This window comes from Helicoverpa zea, chromosome 5 (genome assembly GCF_022581195.2).
Source record: "Helicoverpa zea isolate HzStark_Cry1AcR chromosome 5, ilHelZeax1.1, whole genome shotgun sequence".
NCBI lineage: Eukaryota > Metazoa > Arthropoda > Insecta > Lepidoptera > Noctuidae > Helicoverpa > Helicoverpa zea.
Window position 1 is genome coordinate 10,332,977 of NC_061456.1, and position 21,185 is coordinate 10,354,161.

General features: G+C 39.1%; 1 protein-coding gene across 4 annotated transcripts in view; it reads left to right on the plus strand.

Moving 5' to 3' along the window:
- The first annotated feature begins 1,694 nt into the window (after positions 1-1,694).
- LOC124630777 (cardioacceleratory peptide receptor-like) overlaps positions 1,695-21,185 on the plus strand; it is a 146,333-nt gene continuing 126,842 nt past the window's right edge. For 3 of the 4 annotated variants that reach the window (XM_047164775.1, XM_047164774.1, XM_047164777.1), the window contains exon 1: positions 1,708-2,018. The gene's annotated coding sequence lies outside the window, so the exon portion shown is untranslated. Of the gene's footprint in view, positions 2,019-21,185 lie in introns of all 4 variants that reach the window. The other variant, XM_047164773.1, reaches the window with a different exon arrangement.

The window sequence follows — 21,185 nt, forward strand, 5'->3', positions numbered from 1 at the left end:
ACACTTAACTATTTGGGAAGTCGGTGGTTAAAAGTTGTGGTTAAAGCCAGTCGATCAATTCAAAGTAATTTCCGAAAGTGTTGATTGCACCTAGATTTTTATTGCTATATTGAAATTTAAAAACTAATGCAACATTATAATCATCATATTTGTCATCAATCAGATGTGAAAACTTTAATTTAAAAAATATAGATTAACTTAAAAAAAAACAATCGAAATCTAAAAACATTAAAAAATAAATAATATAATGATATTGTACTTATCTACTCATTGCAGCAATAGAATTAAAAAATACAAAGCTATTTCCACAAAATATTTAAATGCCACCCAAAACGGTTTTCTCTAATTTCAAATTATATTGACAAGACAGTATGACACATTATTTATTCGAGAAAAAAGATCGAATTACAAACTGTAGTTCAATTAGAATCACAATACAACTCTCTGAAAAAAACATTAAGGATCACTTAATTACATTAATTGATTCATTTCCCTTACAGAAATAAGTATCTATGAAAGTAGGTTCTACATTACAGTCCGTTGTTTGTCCTGTTCTTGAATTTATAATTTCAGCAGGCTTCTAACTATGCCACAAGAGATAGTCCCAACTAATACAGACAGAATTATTAAACAGCACACATTCATATGATGAGTACCTAAAGGTTGCTTTACACTTCAAATATCTTAGTCCAATATACATTTGATAACTTTCACGAATTCATCAAATGTATTGAAAACACTGGGATTCGCGGAAATATTAATGAAAACTAAATCAAATGTGTGAAACCTTATATATCGTGGATAGTAAGACTCATAAATAAAAAAAATAAATAAAAAAGTGACATTGGACGAAGATATTTGATAAGTGTTGTATCACCTTTAGGCATTAGTCTCGCGACATGAAACGTGGTGTCCCAAATGGCAAAAGGAGGAAGTTTACCCAATCAAACTTGTTGAATTCCACACGTAATGACTTATTTCTTGTGTTACCTTTTCTTAAGTAATTAAAACTGTTCCGATGGGATGCGAAGTCACGTTCAGACAATTAATTATCAAAATTGGATATTATTAAACGTAATTTACTTCATCATGTGACTAAAAGTTTATTTATAAGTTAACTTTTGCATATAATTAAACATAAAAATCCATTTCCGAAAGCTTTAATAAATGTTGTGTTAAAAAGCGCATCAATGAAAGAAATAAACTCACACAAAGTAACAATAACAAGTAATATTTTACGATCAAAACAAAGTTCAACAAACACAGATCAAGAATACAGAATTAAAAATACACAGGTAATCGCGGAACGCTATGAAGTCTATTAGAATAAATGAATGAAAATAAACATCGTCTTAAAACTCTCTGTCTTAAAACTGCCCCGTTTAATTAAATCCCACGGAGAATTCTCAATTTTGAGATTCTTTGTGTGCTCGCGAAAATAAACCTAAAAGAAAAATCTTCGCGGTAGGTAAAGGAAATGCAATCTTATTTATGAAAGAATGTTGACGTTCCGACACTTAACCTGTTTACGGTCACTGAAAGCAATTTGAATTTGCAAATATTTCGAACGGTTATAATTCTTGTTTCGAAATGGTAATTCAATGTAAGTGTAAGTGTAATCTTCCTTAATTTGACTGACACGCAACCGTCGCAAAAAAAAAATGGGATAGCGTTTGGTAAAGTGACGAACCCGGAGCGTTCCTCGTACATTTCACTTGTCGACTAACAGCGGTTGCGAACGAACGCGCCCGCCCGTCACGCGAGTTCCCGCGCTCCGAAACTTTTTTAAAAAATATTTTCAAATTGTAAAAATGTTCCAAAGCGACGTGACTTAAAATCAATAGAAACTTTTTGGATATATTTGTTTTTATAATTCTGGATTTTATTAGAGTTTTTGCATATTTTTTTCTGACGTGTGAAGTTTTAAAACTATTATTTGTTTGTTTATTAGTGAGTTTGTACTGACAATGTTCCTTTGACGCTGTGTATCAACTGTTTTGAAGTCAAGGCGGCAAACTGTAAGTAATTATAATTAAGTCTTTAATTTACAAAGAACGTTGCAATTTACACTTTTATGATCGATTTATGTTACCTGAACTCCTTGAGTTATAAAGTTGTTGTTGTTAATATCAGGTAATTTTAAAATGCACTTAGTAAGAATGTGTAATATATAAAGCCAGTTCCATTTATTTTAAAAGAGTTTATAGCTTTCTGCAAATAATTAAAAGTTTACGACAGCGAAAATTATGTAACACAAAATTTTTAAAACGTAATCAACTTCAAAAATGAATTCTCTTTGATAAAATTTTGAAGGTTTACATTGTTTCAAAAAAATAAACATGAAAAAGTTTTGATTAAAAAAAAAACATTTTACACGTCGTCGTATCGTACATAAATTGCTTTTACATTTACAGGTTAATAAGTATGTAATATCGTTTTATTTACGATTATTTCATTTAATTCTTATTTATTCGTGTTTTCATGCTAAGTTATGAGTTTCCTTAATTTATGGCGAAGTTTGGCTAAGTATTAAGTTAATTTGCTCTTTGGCACATTCTTGTTAGTTCGCAGAACTTATGTCATATTGTAATAATTATTGGAATTGTTAGTTACGATACTTTGTTATTGTGTTTCTTATAATATGTTTTCTTGATAGTTGAATTTTCGAATTAAGTTTTATTTAATTAATTATGATTCTCGAATAAGCATTGTTAAGACGATATTTAATCTAGTCATCACTGATATACGTACTACGTATTAGAGAAAAAAATAATTTTGGACGAGCTAGTACTTTATTACGGCAGTCACTGAAATATTTTAAAAATGTTATTTCGGCTAAAAATATTTTAAGTATATAAAACAATACAAGGCGAATATTAGAACTCTTTTATTAATTTCGAGAACTTACGCAGTTATCATAAAAAAAAGCTTAGTGATTACCTATGCTTCTTGCGAGCGAGGTTCTACCATTAGAATTCAGAGGAAAACGTGCACTTAGCTTTGACGTTTCGCATTAGCTACGGAAAATGAAAACCTTTTGACTTTTGGAAGTCAGGTAAAACACGGTATAATACGCGTTGTTGACTAACGTTCAAACTACATCAACTATGACTAGGTACTGTTCTTTTCTTGGACACCAACATGCGAAAAAAATTGAAAGAACCCAGTTTGGGATTTTCAAATACTTGCCTAAGTATGCATTTTACTTTTACTTTGTGATGTTTTATTTAAATTAATATTCCCAAAGTCCTAAAAGACGGCAAAAGTTTGTAGTATCTTTTCAAGTTTTTTTGCAAAGATCACAATGGGGGTGAAACTTAAACATGTTGAGATTCTAATATTCCGTATGTTTTATGTTGATCAAGTGTTTAGGTTATGAATCGTATTTTCATGAAATAATGAAAGAAAACTTACTGTTTGAATGAACTTACTACTTATAGCTGTAACTAGGTATCTGAAAATATGCTGGGAAAATTGGAAAAATCCATTGGAAATGACGTAGAAAATTTAAATCCTGTAATAAATGTTGTGTGGAAATAGTTTGTCTTAACAAAATCCGTGTTTGCTCGGATTTCAATAGGTAAGTAAACAAGAAATTGAAGTGTTTATGTGTCTATTTATTTTCTTAGGTTTAGTCTGTCTGTGTTTTATTCTTAGAAGAAATTTACTATACCCCATACTCCCGTAATATTTTATCTTGAAGCTATTACGTGATAAACGATGGAAGATGAATTGTATTGTGTTTTGGTGAAATGCATTAAAAACTTAAATATTTAAGAGTTTATATTGTATTTAAGACTATATTTATATTTAAGAGTTTTTGTAGTTTTTTTCATGACTTTAAATTATTGAAATATTTTTTTGAATTTCAAAAATGTTACTACAATTTTCTTAGAAAATAAAATTAAATAGATAAAAAATATTTGGTCTCAAGTATGTAAAAAGCATTTATAGAAGAAAAAAATACTGCATAAAGAAAGGCTCAGTTTATTCTCAATGAAATAATTGCTATTTGGGCAAAATGACAAACAATTGACGGTCAATACTAACGGTTGGGCGAGCAACATCAATGGATAATAATTAGTCAATTATTTGCTGTTGTTACAACAATAATACAGACTATTGGAAATTAATGAAAAGGATTTGTTACTGAAATTGGCAATATTAATTTTATTTAGGTACTTTTATTTTCATTTATTCGGTAATAATAGTAATAGAAATGATGGCCTTTCTGAATTATACGTTTTGTTTTTCTTTTATTCTCTTAGATTTTTGACGAATTTCAAGATTTTTTTATTTGTCGTGTTGGTTCTTAAATAAAACCTTAGTATATACAATCAATACCCAAATGTATAATTAGGTAAGTGTTATCAACCTGGAACTTTATTGATGTTTCGAAAGAAAAAAATAAACCAAGAAGTTTTAAATAAAAGGCGTATAGTTCAAAACTGAAAAAATAACATTTCCCTTCACTCAATTCCATTAAAAACATTAATTAAAATAAAATATACAGTAGGTATTCAATTTTCATGACAGCGTAGTCGAATGTTCAAACCTTAGAGTACCGTGCAGTAATCAGTGTTATTAAATTGAAATAATCCCTACTAATATTATGCGAAAGTATCTCTGTCTGTCTGTCTGTTACGCTTTCACGTCTAAACCACTGAACTGATTTTAATAAAATTTGATACAGAGATAGAGTTGACCTTGAGAAAGAACATAGGATAGTTTTTATCCCGGTCTTTTGAATAGTTCTCTTGGAAATGCGACATAACCGAACACTACCCGGGCGCAGCCGCGGGTAGAACCTAGTCTTAAAATATTTTGTATCTTTTGAAATAAGTTATTTTTATAAGTATATCATAACTCCACAATCTGAACTGGCGATTATATTTAATAGTGACTTGTGACTTCACGAGTGATAAACTACTGTTATTTGGTAATTTATGTAATAAATCGATAAGCTACGTAATAAATGAATGAGTTTTATTTTTAGCTTTTTATGTGTAAATATCACGCGACTGGAGAGATTGTGGTATTTGTATGGTTTCGGTTAATCTCATTTTACTTATGTTGATATCGAATAAAGTATATAAACTTGAGTGAGTACCTACTTAAGACAGTTTAGTACAAATATACTACTTTCCATCAGCAGTTTCCGTACAAAAAGTAACTTATAGCATTTTTTTGCGAATGGGCTATCTACCACTGAAAGAATTTTTCGCTGGAATATGTTTTTAATCGGTCCAGTAGTTCCCGACATTAGCTCGTTGCATTCGACTCACATTATACTGCGATCTAGCATTATACAAGCTGTTGATTTGCATCCGTGCCATATTCAAGGACGTAATTATGCTAATGATTCTCGACCCAAATCAACAAAAAAATTGGTACGTAATTATTATTTTTTCGGAATTCCGTCAATGTCATCTAGCCGTATTTAAACTTGGCGCGTGTGTTATTGGCCTTAAAACCGTGCTGCGCCCTCAGACAAACGCAAACATAAAGCACACGCAACGATTATTCACAAATTTCATTCATAAAATTGGATTACTTCTGAAATACTACGACATTACAATGACAAAAAAAGCAGTGCATATTAGCCATTTCCCGTCTATTGTAATTCCAATCGATTATTTACGTATTTTATGTCCTCCTCCTGAAGTATGGCACAAATGCAAATCAACACCTTGTATTAAAAAAAAAATCACCTTTTTATTAAAGCCTAAAATAAATTAAAAATACTTCTAGGGTCTTCCATGTGTTTTTGTTTGGACCCAAAACAGTAGCGAAATATAAATATTTATAGACCGATTTAAAAATATAGACTTATCGGATTTTGATACCGCAGCCGCTGAGAGTAAACTCACGTGTAGGTAACTTTAAAAATATTTACATCATACGCGCGCTCACCTCTTGATATGGGCAGATTCTGCATAATATAGTACTTAAACTTGTATGCACGCAATTTTTATGCAATCTTGAGAATGTTTTCTGCTATGAAAATTAAGGAAATACATCTTTTTTCAATTTCTTGTGGAAACTTCGTAGAAAATGTCTCTTCAGCTACCCAAGTTATATCTCACAAGTGCACTTTCTGTTCCTTCACTCTCTCTGAATAAGAGTACTAGCAAACTGCAAGCTTTTAGTCGGCCGATACTTTGTTTGGGCTCATAAATCAGTATGAAGATGAACGGTAGTACGCACATTACAAAGATCAGGTACTTAGCCGGTATCAGACCTACTGAAAACTTTGATTTGTATCAAGATTTCCTTTATGGGAAAATTGCCAACCATCGGGTCAACTGTCGGCTACTAAGTGTGTAGTATGCGGATTCTGTAAGGGTTTCATGGTATTATGGCAATCCATTATCCACGACGCCGACACATCGTGTGCATTAGTTTTAAGAATATTTGTTATGTATTTATAGTATGTTTATGTTTTTATAGATATAGTATTGTATATATATATTGATATGGTGAATTTTTATGTATTAGTTTATAAGTATTGTAATGTACGATATATGTGTATTTGTATTTTTATGGGCCCTAGTTGCCTGAAATAAAGGAATAAATAAATAAAAATAAAAAAATTACACTTGAGAACAAGACAGGCTCAGCACTGACGCCTTTACGTTCTTGTAAAAGGACCCTGTGCATAACAAACCCATTTCAATCCATTTACTGACCCCTGCAAGCAAAGATTGATATCACAAAGTTGATTGACCAACTGTTTTTTAACCATGAACTAACCATTCATAAAATTATCTTCACAACATATTTTAATAAACAGTTTTCCACCGCGTCTGTCTGTGTGTTCACGTTAACTCAAAAACTGGTACAGCTATTTCCATGCGGTCTTCACCGGTCTTCACTTTCTTCTCTTCACATTGATAGAGTGATACGTGGGAATCGTCTAGGCATATACATATATGTACGTATAAACCCCGAGCAAGCATCCGGGGCGATCCCCGAGTGTTTCATATTGTAACTCTTATTTTCTCATTTATACAAACAAGTGTGAGGATACATAAATATCCTTTTGTCCGTAAAATATTTATATGAGTGATGTTTACAAATTGATAGCACTAGTAGATACTATATCGATGATTTATTGTTGTCCGTTATGAATCGAGTATAGGGTTACCAAGTTTTTGTAGAAAAAATTAAAAGTTTCGAAAGCAATTTTTTTTTTAATAAACTGTTTTTTCATGTGGGAATACCATGTTGTAAATTATCGTAATAGACCTTTGATATTGTATAAGAATATCTAATTACTAATATTACATAGTAAAATATAACAACTTTTTGAAATAGGTACCTCCTTTTTAGCATATCATGGCAACCCTAGTCATGACTGTTGATTGACTATCGGCCGGTCTATTTTTAGTTATATCATTATCAGAGCAATTTCTCGTACAAATAATAATTAAATTGTCAAACTTATCAAACAGTGTTGACTACTGAATATAGCTATCAAAATTACCAAGTTTCAAAATCTAAGGAAATATAGTAAACATACTGAGGGCTTGGTCATATATTACTCAAGAAATATTTATCATATTAGTGACATATCTAGGGTAATTAGTCACTAATATCCTAAATATCTACGCATACATGATCATTTGATTACTTGATTTTTTGTCTAATTTACTTTATCAATGGCATGGAACTGGAAAAATCCAGGATTGGACTTCTGTAAACTAAAATTATATTTAACCAACTCTCCAAAAAGGAGGATTTCTTTCTTTATGTATATTTAATGTTTCAATCATAATCTATGAGATTAGTTAACCTCATAAGTTGTTTTCTTGTAAAACTCTCTTTTGTAATAAAACCATACCAGGTATAGGTAGCTCTGTTTCCGAATCATCAATGACCAAACCAACAACTAGATAGTTCCATCAAAATTTCATGAATAGTTAATGTGTAACGGATAAACAGACATAGAAACAAACATTAATAGATCCAATATTATGGACAGACCTGAAACATAACTCTTGCATTAAGTTCGTTTGTTTGGTAATGAAAGGCTAGTTTTGACAAGGCCTACGAAAATAGGCTGAAGTAAAAGGGGTCTTTTAGTCCCCAAATATAAAAATATTTCATATGGAACTTAGTTTAGGGTTAGCTTTTCTTTCATCTTAAGTAATGAATATTTCTATAAGTACTAATGTTATAAATCTACACTTCCATACTAATAATATTAGTAAGTAACACAAACAGCGTTAAGTGTACTTAACTTAACGCATACACATACTAGTAGGTATGAGTGGCGTTTTCGTACCTTTGGCAGAACAGAAGGCAGGGCAATGGTGTATGCAGTTAGTTAAATTCTCTCACTTATCTACGCACCTTATACGTAGGTACAAAACAAAACCATTTCAAAGTAAAACAAGGTTTATGAACAATAATAATGAAGAATAAGGAAAAATTGGCGACAACTTCGCCCTGACCAGATTGCGTAATAGTGATAGATAATATATTAAAGAGCAAACTCGAGTGAAATCCCGGGGAAACAGCCGGTCAGATATAAAGAAAAAGAATTTGGCACTTATCTCACCTTAAAAGCTACATAAATAAAACTCAAAACATTCAACAAATCTTACGCGGAACGCGAAAACTTTTAGGTACAAAATATAAAAGGGAAGTTATTTCACATTAATTATGTCGACAACAATCTCACTTTGGGTCCATTACTTTTATAATGTAGCGGTCTCACTACATTAGGCAATCTGGTCAGGGCGAAGTTGTCGCAAATTTTTCCTTATTCTTCATTATTATTGTTCATAAACCTTGTTTTACTTTGAAATGGTGTTGTTTTGTACCTGCGTATAATGTGAGTAGATAAGTAAGAGCATTTAACTTACTGGATACGCCATTGCCATGCGCTCTCCTTGGTCAGAGGTACGAAGACGCCACTCATACTAGTATGAGTAAGCGTTAAGGGTATACTTGTGTTGTGACAATTTGCTAATGTGTGTTAGTTGATGTGATCGAAAATGTATGATGTATGAGTGAGCGATCACCATGTGCTGCCTCGCTTCCCGCGGATAAATTAGCAGATTTATTTGCATGGAGATTCGTGCTTATGACGGCTCCAGTTGGTTTAATCACTTAAGGTTATGTATTTTTGGAACTGGTCTCCAAATCAAGATGTTGCAAATGTAGGAAGGATTTATTATCATGTTCGTCATTGAGTATTAGGAGGGTCATATAAGTTACCAAAAATAACAGGATAAAATAAAAAAATCTAATAACTTGTTTAGTCTTTAACCTGTTAAACAAGTAATAAAAAAATATCAAGATTGATATCAATTTATCAAACACTGTGCCTAACAAGAATGATTAATTAAATTAGTAAAAATCACTAGAAAACACGTTTTTTTAAATGAACGTAAAAACCAAATCGAGGTCAAAGTTCATCACACGACTTTTGCAAGTCCAAAAACAGTCATGATATGATGTTCCTCCTGGCTTCATCATCAGATCAGTTGGACAGTACCATATTATAGTATTGTCATCAAAACTACATGCGGCTGCCAATTTTCACGATGTTACGATCCTTAAAAGATGGTTACATCAGTTACTGTAGAATCCGTTATATAGTCGACCTTATCAAAGCGTGTTAAAACCTAGCTTCCAGGTGTGGTTTCACCCTTTGCTCATGGGAACTACTCCGCGCACCCGGATAAAAAGTATAGTCTATAGCCTGCTTACATAAATGGAGAATCTAACGCTGATTTTTTAAAATCAGTCCAGTAGCATCTTTTTTTTTTTTTACCAAGTCAAAAATCATCAAATGACCCCTTCCGCTGTGGGTTAGCAGCGGAGAGGGAGTGTCAGACTCTTACTGACTAAAAACCGTCGTGTTCCGTCATGGGCCTTTTATGTACCAGGGCCGCGGTATCTCTTTCGAACAACCCGCAGCCCCGGCAGGCCTTGGCCCTGCTGTGCCCCGCTGTCCAGTAGCATCTGCGATTAGCGTGTTCAAACAAACAAACCAACTCCAGCTTGATTATGTTACTATATGTATAGACGTATTAATTAATATCAAGTGATATTTACCATGTTCTAAACACATTAAGTATACATATTACGTGACTAGTAACAGCCAAAACAGTTGGTAACACGCTCCCGTAGGTGGGAACTACGTAAAACGTGATAACGTTGATGGCATCGGTAGATAACAGATACGCCGAAAGTGCACCCATTGATTTATCAAATCCATGGAAAAAACAAAAGAGTACCGCTTATGTGGAACAAAATGACTAGCGGAGGTGCCATAACTGAAAATCGCCTAAGAAAGTAGCGCGCCAAAATGCGGGTGAGCGGGGGACGAGGAACGTTACTAGTTTCGCTGTTATACGCCTTCTTTGGACCCGACCTTTTTTTGTAATACCAAAACCGTTAACAATTATCTCAAAGATCCCGAACACTTCGTCATTTTGGTGATGCCCACCGTAAGAATTTGACCTGGAAGAAGGTACCTGACCTACCTGTGTTATGGCATCTACGCTTATTAACCCCCGACGCAAAAACGACGGGGTGTTATAAGTTTGACGTGTCTGTGTGTGTGTGTGTGTGTGTGTGTGTGTGTGTGTATGTGGCATCGTAGCTCCCAAACGGATGATCCGATTGTAATGCGGTTTTTTTTGTTTGAAAGGAATGTCATTCGGGAGTGTTCTTAGCTATGTTTGGTGGAAATCGGTTCAGGTCTTCAAGGTCATCAGCTCGTTTGATAGGTGTGATAGGAATGTTACACGCTCAGTTACTTGCAAGCATATGTGGGATCTGAAATTTGAAACACTAATGTCTTCTGGAACCACTGAGCTGGTTCTGTTAGGGCACGAAGATAGGAGACGTAACCCTGAACTGCCTTTTAGTAAACGCATCGAGTTTGGGCTCGTTGAATTTGTCTTGACGAGTCCTCTTCATGTTTCTAATTGACGAGAACCTGATGCTGGAAATGGGATGTGACGGATGAAACCCTGGAATGCCGGAATGAAACGGATAAACCGATTTATATTTTTGCTGAAAATCTAGTATGACCAAAGGTTAGTCTTTATTGTTTCTCAATCTGTGCAATTCTCCCAGAGCCAGTTTGTCATGAGGATTGTTAAACAGCTTCCTTTGGCCGAGATCAAATTAAATGAAAGAAGGAAAAATTAAGGAGCTCCTTCAAAAAGCGTGAAATAAAATTAAATTATAAATTTAAAAAAACCCCCGACCCAAAAAACTACGCAATTAAACCCTATAAAAAGCAAAAAATAACTTTAAACACTACGTAAGTACCAACTAAAGCATGTCAGACTAAACTAAATTTTGACGTGTCGGGGGACCGCTTTTTACCTTTAAAAATACTTACATAAATCAAATGATACCTACCTAATTACCTACCTAACATTCGTATAAAAAAACACGTATGTAAACACAATTATATACAAAGTTATAAGTAGTATATATAATGTAGTAGTATATAATTACTTCTAACGTTAGGCTAATAAATTAGAGCGGTCCCCCGACACGACAACATTTAGTTTAGTCTGACATGCTTTAGTTGGTACTTACGTAGTGTTTAAAGTTATTTTTTGCTTTTTATAGGGTTTAATTGCGTAGTTTTTTGGGTCGGGGGTTTTTTTTAAATTTATAATTTTTTTTTCATTCCGTGATACCGCTTCAATAATAGCGGGACTTTTTGCGACAACGCTCGGATCATGCGGGAGATGTCACGAGCATACGACCTATAGAGGTACCAAATCTTTTGTGCAGTTGACACTATCAATTCTTATGGGAAAATAGCATTTTCTGTACTGATTGACAGAATTTTATTGTCAACTGCACCAAAACACGGTCAGACCATACAGCAAACCATTGACAACTACTGTGCAAAGGATGACGTTTAACATTGAGCGACATCTCTCGGTTTTGCTACGCGCGGCAGAATCGAGAAGTTGTGTGACGCTATAAAATATTTGTTAGGTTAGGTTAGGTTAGGTTAGGTATAGGTACTGAACAATGTATTTCCTTATGTCCGGGATGGCGTCAATTCGTCCCGGGATATGTTTTTTACGCTTCTGACGACAAAATCGCATGTATTTCATGCACAGCAAGAAGGGACAAATGGCATTTAGAACTTTAAAATAAACACTAAACAAGAACATATTTTTATGTAGAATACACCTCACAAATTTAGCTACACCAGTACCTAAAGTATATCAAGTACAATTATATAACTGAATAGACAATGTACTATGATAATCGTTAGCCTACTGATAAAACCGGTACAGCAACTCCCAACTCCCATCTACTTCAACTTATATTGGAATTTCAAAGATTAGGTAGTACTCGAAACAAGTAGGCACAATGTTAATAATATCGCGATGAAATAAATCGATTATGATAATTCACTGCTCATGCTCAGAGCACTTAACCAACAGGAACCGCGTCAAGGACAAATCACAACGTAAAAAGGCTGCCAATTCTCACACGGTTGGCGAAGTGATGCAACAAATATTTATAGCTCTTCTTCTTCACTCTTGACAGAGTGGTCGCGGTCGTCACTTGAAGGCTAAGTCAAGCTTAGCCACACTCTTTGTGTACATTTATGATGTAGTGATAGCATAGCTGACACATGCATTTAAAAATCCCTCATTTCCTAACATAAGCATAAACGTCGAAGCACATATACATAATTATTTATGAGTACAAGAGAGGGTCATACCTCTAACAGAAGAGAAGGCACGCCACGGCGTCTCCTGTTGGTTTAATTCTCGAAGTACTCAAGCCTCGAGATTCAAAATTACGATCTCTTAAACAAAACGATCTTTTAAGAACTCAATCTCGATAATCAACACGGCAATTGCGTACTGGCATGCATAAAGAAATCCAAAATTGCATTAGCATAAACCTGCACGTATCTTCGTATAATTAATTTTGAATACAATTTATATGCAGTACGATACGATTCGTTTTGCAGAAGGAATGTGATTCGATCGGAGGTGAAATTGGGTCCTGATGTTTTGATTGGTTGATATGAATGCCTACCTTTTTGAAGTTGAGTATGTTTTGTGTCAGAGGTTTTGTGGTGAATTCAAAAAAAAAAAACTGATGCATAAAAATCTGCCTCGTCATTTTAGCTTTTGTAAACGCATGAGCATCTGCGCGTGAATCTGAAGTTAATCAATGTATTATTGAATTTTATTCAGGGCCGCTTCTGTTAATCAAGGGTTTTTGCTTAGTCGATACCTACAACATCATCATATTCGTGCCCATATTCTAATAAACAGTCTTTTCACACTGACGGATTTTCTGCTCAGTTATTAATTATATTATATATAATCCATCCTTCGTTTCTTTCCCGTTTCTTCCTTTGTCAGTAGTAGTAGCCTTGGTCTTATAAACGAATGAGTGTGTTCCCGGATTACTTATATGAAACTCATAGGTAGCTTGATGTATTATATCCACAATAACATTCAAATCTGTAGAGTTTGTTAGAACGAATCTCTGGAATTTCACTGTTAGGTACATACCATTTTCCTGTGCCCCACCCGCCAAGACCAAGGGTAAGGGCAAGGGCCGGCCGTCTGCCGCCGCCACCGCCACCACCTCCGCAGTGGCCACCATCGCAGCTCCTGCGGCCTCCGCCGCCTCCAATGCTGCCGCCGCTGATGGCGCCGTCGCTGCTGCTGCTGCCGCAGCGCCCGTCCTTGGGCCTCAAGAGGAGGAAGACGTGATGGAGTGCTAGTCTGGCTCCATTACGCTTCCTCCAGGCGAACATCAACCACTGCGCCCGTGCCCAGGATCTGTTGCTCCAAAGCATGGCGCAGTGGTCGATCAACATCGCCGTGGTCGCTGAGCCGTACTTTGTCCTTCCCAGGGATGACTGGGTTAAGGACCTTAGCGGCTCAGTGACCATCATATCGTCGGCCGCCGCTGGTACTCCTTCCCTCGAAGGGGTGAAGAGTGGAAGGGGTTGCGTCGCAGCACGGTTAGGAGATAGTCGTCGTGGGGGTGTACTTCTCCCCGAGCCGAACTCTCGCCGAGTTCCACAACTCCCTCCTGGAGTTGTCCGTCGTCGTCGGAAGTTATTCCCTCCCTGTGCTAGTGTTAGGGGACTTCAACGCCAAGAATTTGGCCTGGGGTTCCCGACGCACAGATGCACGGGGTAGGATGGTGGAGGACTGGGCGCTGGAAGCAGGCCTGGTCGTCCTCAATCGGGGTTCTGCCCCCACGTGTGTACGGATGCGGGGCGAGTCAGTGGTGGATATCTCGTTCGCCAGCCCCGCTCTGCTGCCGCGTGTCTTTGACTGGCGCGTGGAGGAGAGGGTGGAGACCTACTCCGATCACCGGTACATCCGGTTTGACGTCTCCGCCCAGAACCCTAGCGCGCCGGTCCTGCAGACCCCGAGTGGTCCACGTTGGGCGCTGAAACATCTTGACCGGGAGCTTCTCCTGGAAGCCTCAGTCGTGCAGGCCTGGGTGTCATCACCGGACAGGCCCGCCGACATCAACGACGAGGCGGAGTGGTTCCGGGAGACCATGTCCGATATTTGCGACGTGGCCATGCCCCGAGCCCCGCCAGGACGCGCCCAACGCCAGGTGTACTGGTGGTCTTGCGAGATCGCCGCCCTTCGAGAGGCGTGCGTCGCTGCGAGGCACCTGTACACCAGACACCGCAGGCTTCGCATCCGCCCTCCGGATGCAGAAGCCAGGGAAGCGGAGCTGTACGAGGGATACAGAGCTGCGAAGACCGCCCTCCAATTGGCCATCATCCAGGCCAAGGAGGTGGCCAATGCGGAGCTGCTGGGGTCTCTGGACAGGGACCCGTGGGCGCCCGTACAAAATGGTGCGGGGCAAGCTCCGCCCATGGGCCCCCCCGCTGACCCAGAGTCTCCGGCCTCAGCTGGTGGAGGAGGTGGTGAGCGCTCTGTTCCCTTCGCGCGGGGAACATTCTCCCCCGCCCATGGCTCTGCAACCCGCGGTGTCAAGTACGGACCACACTTCCGACGACGACGATGTCCCCGAGGTGACTGGGGTGGACCTGAGAGTGGCGGTGGCTAGGCTGAAAGCCAAAAACACCGCCCCAGGGCCTGATGGCCTGCCTGGCAAGGCCTGGGTCCTGGCCCTTGAGGCTCTCGGGCCTCGACTTAGGGGGCTTCTCAGCGCATGCTTGGAGAGGGGCCAGTTCCCACTTCGTTGGAAGACAGGGAAACTGGTCCTCATACGGAAGCCGGGGCGCCCTGCGGACTCTCCGTCCGCATACCGGCCTATCGTGTTGCTCGACGAGGTGGGCAAGCTCTTTGAGCGAATTGTCGCACACCGCCTCGTCGCGCACCTTGGGGGGATAGGGCCGGACCTTGCGGACCACCAGTTCGGTTTCCGCAAGGGGCGCTCAACGGTGGACGCCATCATGCGCGTGAGAGCTCTCACGACGGGGGATGCTGTGTCCCGGGGGGGGGGGTCGTCTTGGCGGTGTCTCTTGACATCGCCAACGCCTTCAACACCCTTCCCTGGAGTTGCATCAGGGAGGCACTCCGGTATCACCGGGTGCCGACCTACCTTCGTCGCGTGGTCGAGGCCTATCTGTCGGATAGGTCCATCATTTACCCTGGTCACAACGGGGAATGGAACCGGCGAGAGATGTCGTGCGGTGTTCCGCAGGGGTCGGTACTGGGGCCGCTCTTGTGGAACATCGGCTACGACTGGGTGCTGCGCGCCGACCTCCCTAGCGGCGTCAGCGTGGTCTGCTACGCTGACGACACGCTGGTTCTGGCACAAGGGAGGTCGCACCAGGAAGCGGCCGACATAATGACGCGCGGGGTTGCGACAGTCATCGAGAGGATCCAGCTGCTGGGCCTGGAGGTGGCCTTGCACAAATCCGAGGCCATGTGCTTTCATGGGCTTCGGAACGCGCCACCTTCAGGCTCCCAGGTCACGGTGGGGGGGGGTTACCATCGGCGTCGAGAGGGCGATGAAATACCTGGGACTCGTCCTCGACGGCCGGTGGAACTTCGTCGAGCATTTCCGACGTTTGGGCCCCAAACTGGAGAAGGCAGGTGCTGCATTCAAGCGGCTCCTGCCCAACCTGGGCGGCCCAAACGCCCCCTGCCGCAGACTCTACGCGGGGGTCATGCGGTCCATGGCCCTTTACGGGGCCCCGGTATGGGCACGTTCGGTATGGCCGCGGGCTGTACACTACCTGAACGTGCCCCAAAGGGTGATAGCCATTAGGCTAATCCGGGGGTACCGCACGATTTTCCGCGAAGCAGCTGGCCTACTTGCTGGACTGCCACCGTGGGATCTGGAGGCGAGGGTCTTCTTGCGCCTGTACGACTGGCGCGAGGAGGCTCAGCGCCGGGGAGAAACCCCGTTGCCGCGGCAAGTTGTCGCGCAGCGGGCGGAGCTCCGGCGCGATCTCATGGTGGCCTGGAGGGAGCGACTGTCGCAACCCAGTGCAGGGCACGCCACCATCGTGGCGGTAAGTCCCCTCTTTGAGGAGTGGCTCGGGAGGAGTCACGGCGCCCTCACGTACCGCATGACGCAGGTCCTCACCGGACACGGTTGTTTCGGGAGGTACCTGCACCGCATCGGTCGTGAGGAGGCGCCCGGGTGTCACCACTGTGCGGACAGCCCCGAGGACACGGTGGACCACACAGTCCAGGTGTGCCCCGCATGGGAAGGGCACCGCCGGGTCCTCGTCGAGGCTTTAGGCGGCGGCGACCTCTCGCGTCCGGCCCTGGTTCAGGCCATGGTCCGGGGCGAGAGGGAATGGGATGCCGTCGCCTCCTTCTGCGAAGCGGTCATGCTCGAGAAGGAGGAGGCGGAACGCCAGAGAGTTCGCACCTCTCATTCCGGCCGCCGCGCTGGACCAGGTAGACACCATGGGCGCCGGGTGTCGCGAGATGACTCCCGGCCACCGTAGGCGTGGGTCTGTGGGCGGTGAGTTCGGGTGGCTCATCGTCCCTCTGTCTTTCTAGACGACAGACCCGTGTCGACGGCGCGCGTTGTTCCACGCGCTCCTCAAAGAGATGTCAGCAACCCCAGCGGGGCCCAGCAGGGCCAAGGCCTGCCGGGGCTGCGGGTTGTTCGAAAGAGATACCGCGGCCCTGGTACATAAAAGGCCTATGACGGAACACGACGATTTTAGTCAGTAAGAGTCTGACACTCCCTCACCGCTGCTAACCCACAGCGGGAGGGGTCATTTGATGATTTTACGTCGCTAAAAAAAACAAAAAAAAAAAAAAAGGTACATACCATTTACAGAGAAAGTACTTATTATCCGGCTGCGCGGATTTGTTCCCACGGGACATGAGTGAAACCGCTGGAGGAAGCTAGTTCACTATAAGTACTATTCTAGATACTCTTTCTAGTTAAAATAGGCGTTATGCAAGATATCTGACCCGAATTTATTGCTTCAACTATATTATTTAAGTATTTCTAAATTAATTGCAAGCAGAGTGGTTGTGATGACAGACAAACATTAAAACTGAAATTCATATTTCTGATATCGCCTACCCTTATATGTACGGACTAAATGCAATTTGATCCACGGAACAGACGTCCCACAGTATATTTTATATCTCTTATAATCTGTCTAGCCTTTTCCCAACTATGTTGGGGCCAGCTTCTTCTAATCTAACCGGATGTAGCTGAGTACCCGTGTTTTACAAGGAGCCGCTGCCTGTCTGATTTCCTCAGCCCAGTACCAGTACCCGGGCACCCTCATACCCCTAGGTAAGACTGGTTATCAGGCTTACTGGATTCTGACTTCCCGTAACGATTTTTGTTTTTGTAGCCTTTTTCTCGTCCCTCTGCTGAGCACAGGCATCCTCTCACATGGAGCAGGATACCGTAACGATTATTACCTAAGAAATGACAGCTGTTCAAATGACAGCCGGGACCTACAGTTTATCGTGCCCTCCGAAACACACATTTTATTATCTCACATGACTTGAAATTGTTTTAGATTTGTTTAAATTGATCGTAAAGTTGTGTGTACGAAGAACGAGGAAGTTCTCTCAATGGGTCGTAATTGACGTCTCAAGAGACTGTTGTAAATCATTGAAAAGTGTCGCGGTGTCGTGGGTACCTATGTAGGTTTCTTTTGTTTTGTTATGTCAAGTTTTTTTTGCTGCACATTAGTGGTAACTGTCATGCCCTTAACACAATAGTAATAAGTACGATTTTCCTATAAAACTATTACTACTGACCTGAAGTTGACTGTACCAACTAGTTGCGATTGTTTCCTCTGTTTAAGATGATGAGGACACTTATCGGGAGTTGTTCAGCAAAAGCAAAAGTTTGTCAACACAGTAGGTATGAGTCACCTAGTTCATTCATTTTAATATTTTCTTGTATTTCAATAGGTACTGGAAGGAAAGCTAGGAAGTTAAGAACATGCTTCAATTGGCAAATGTTAGACTGACATACATTTTAGTATTGTAAATATCCATTTGAATGCTCGTATCGAATGCCACTTGCTACCAAACTTTGTAGCTTTTGGAAAATTATGTTACTAACAGCCAGTTTCTTCATCAAAAGTTAAAGCCAAAGTAAAAGTCAAAGTAAAAGTAACGGTCAAATTCAATTTTTCTATTAGTTTTGCTGTCACTTTAGCCTTGAAAAAACGTATTTGACCGTTACTTTTACTTTAGACATAACTTTAACTTTAACTTTTGATGAAGAAATTGGCCGTAAGTGTAAAGAGTTAAGTTAAGTACCTTTTGTTAAACTTATGTCACTTACGGCCAGTTGCTTCATCAAAAGTTAAAGTTAAAGTAATGTCTAAAGTAAAAGTAACGGTCAAATTCGTTTTTTCAAGGCTAAAGTGACAGCAAAACTAATAGAAAAATTGAATTTAACCGTTACTTTTACTTTAGACATTACTTTAGCCATAACTTTAACTTTAACTTTTGATGAAGAAACTGGCCGTTAATATTATATAGAGTATTGAGTTACATTTTAAAACACGTACTATTTTAAAATCACCTTTAGTACCTAAGTAGTTATTCTAGAATGAGTTTCTATCCCAGTTAATATTAGCATTTTGATAAGTTTTTATTCAAATTCATGACCTCTTTAATTGCTTTCAAAATGAGTTTAGTAGCGGTCATATTTTTTTAATTTTTCTTGTTAAATTATTATACTTTCGTTCATACGATTACATACGAGTTTTATATTGTAGGTAGGTACTGTACAGGTTTATCTATACATATATATTTATAGACTAAAAAAAAGTGTTTTGTATACGTATATACCTAAACACAAGTCAACTCGTGGTTGGACACAACCTATTGTTTCAAATAGATACTAAATTTTAATATCTTCATTTGTTTATTACTACAATAAATCAAATACAACAATTTAATTGTACAAGAATGAACTGCAGAACTTTGTGACTTAATAAATAACAGCAAGCTGTTGACTTTTCACTTCTGTATCATAAAGTATCAACTGTTTTGTTTGTTTGTACCATAGAGAATAAAATGACCAGCGGATATGTCATAACGCAAAATCTACTAAGAAAGTAGTGCGCCAAAATGCGGGTATTCTGAAACGAGGAACGTTACTAGCTCCGTACTCATACATTTTATTTAAAAGCAAATCACCAATCAATAAAGACCAATCTTTGATAAGGAACTGTCGGGTTTGACAAGGTACCCGAAACCCTCGTTTTTTCTAGTAACACGCCTACTACCGTACGTTGCTTGACCTACAAGGAAGGCATCTCCGCTATCTTTCCTTCCTCCGTGTAAAGTTCATATAAACTGTTGAATGAATATTTCAAAAACTTATGTCTTTAAATGTAACTTATGTAATAATTCAAGTTTGCGACGCGATAATGTTATCAAGTAAGGATATATCGTTTGCAGACAACTTTGTAGGGCCCTGTGAATATTTTATTGTGTATTTCATTTATTTTTGATGTGAAAAGGTGTTTGTTGTCTTGAAACATACCTAGGTACTTGTTATTGTTTAAAAAAAAAAAAAAAAAAAACAAAATTAAATTTGACCTAGACGGCTAAGTTCAGAATTAATCGCGTTCGACTTCAGATTGAACTGATTTCAAAAATATTAATAAACAATAATGTTTCAGTAGTTTCGACTGTATATAACTAGACCACACGTACCTACCAAACAAAAAAAAATCATAACACTTCTTTTTAACTGTAGTTAAGTAAAATACACACGTTGCATGCTAGTCGTTTTGTAGGAATATTTACGTTACGAGTTCACACGTATGGACGCAGCTGGTGTAAACGAGCCTTTAGTTTGACTATTGGAGGATTCAATTTCTTTGTTATGGGTACCCATATTACCCATGGGTTTAAGGAAAAACATTTTGCAGATCGTAGTGCGAGAAAAATATTATAAAAATGTTATGTCAAGTTGTAGTTACAAAAAATATATAGGTAAGTATGAGTGTTTATGTAATGTAAAATACATGAATATGGCAGAATCATACAAGAGTGCAATTTTTGAAAATCTAACAAATATGATGCAATGATTTCTTTGAATACATATATTAGTCAAGTACGTACTTTCAGGTAGCATCATCATCCTTCTACCCTTACCCCATTTTTATTGAGTTCAGCAACGTCATCTCACAACATTTTTCCAGTCATACTATATCAGTCAGTCAGTCATCAAGATCAGTCTGCTAGATTTATGGCAACATTTAACACATCTCATACTACATAGAAAAAAAAAAAAAAAAAAAAGGAAAAAGGCTCGGAGGATATATATACTACATAGAAAGTCAAGTTCGTACACTGTACACGTCATTCCTCGTGTCAAATAATCTAAGAACAAATAAGATCAGAAACACATACCACAAAAATCTCTCAAGTAAAGGTTGCCAAATGATCTTATCAATGAGTTCATTGTTTTTCTTCTGTCAGTCCATCAGATCTTGTGAACACGTTCCCATAAGATTAGCTTGTACTTATTTTGGCACTATTTGTAGAATTATTTATCTGGGATCTAGAGGCTTCCTGTCGTCGTGGCATGTGGGCAAAGAACCAACCTCTCGAGTATGAGGGCGCGGGTTCGATTCCAGGTCAGGCAAGTACCAATGCAACTTTTCTAAGTTTGTATGTCTGACACCAGTCTAACCAAGGGGTATCGGGTTGCCCGGGTAACTGGGCTTAGGGGGTCAGATAGGGCAGTCGCTCCCTGTAAAA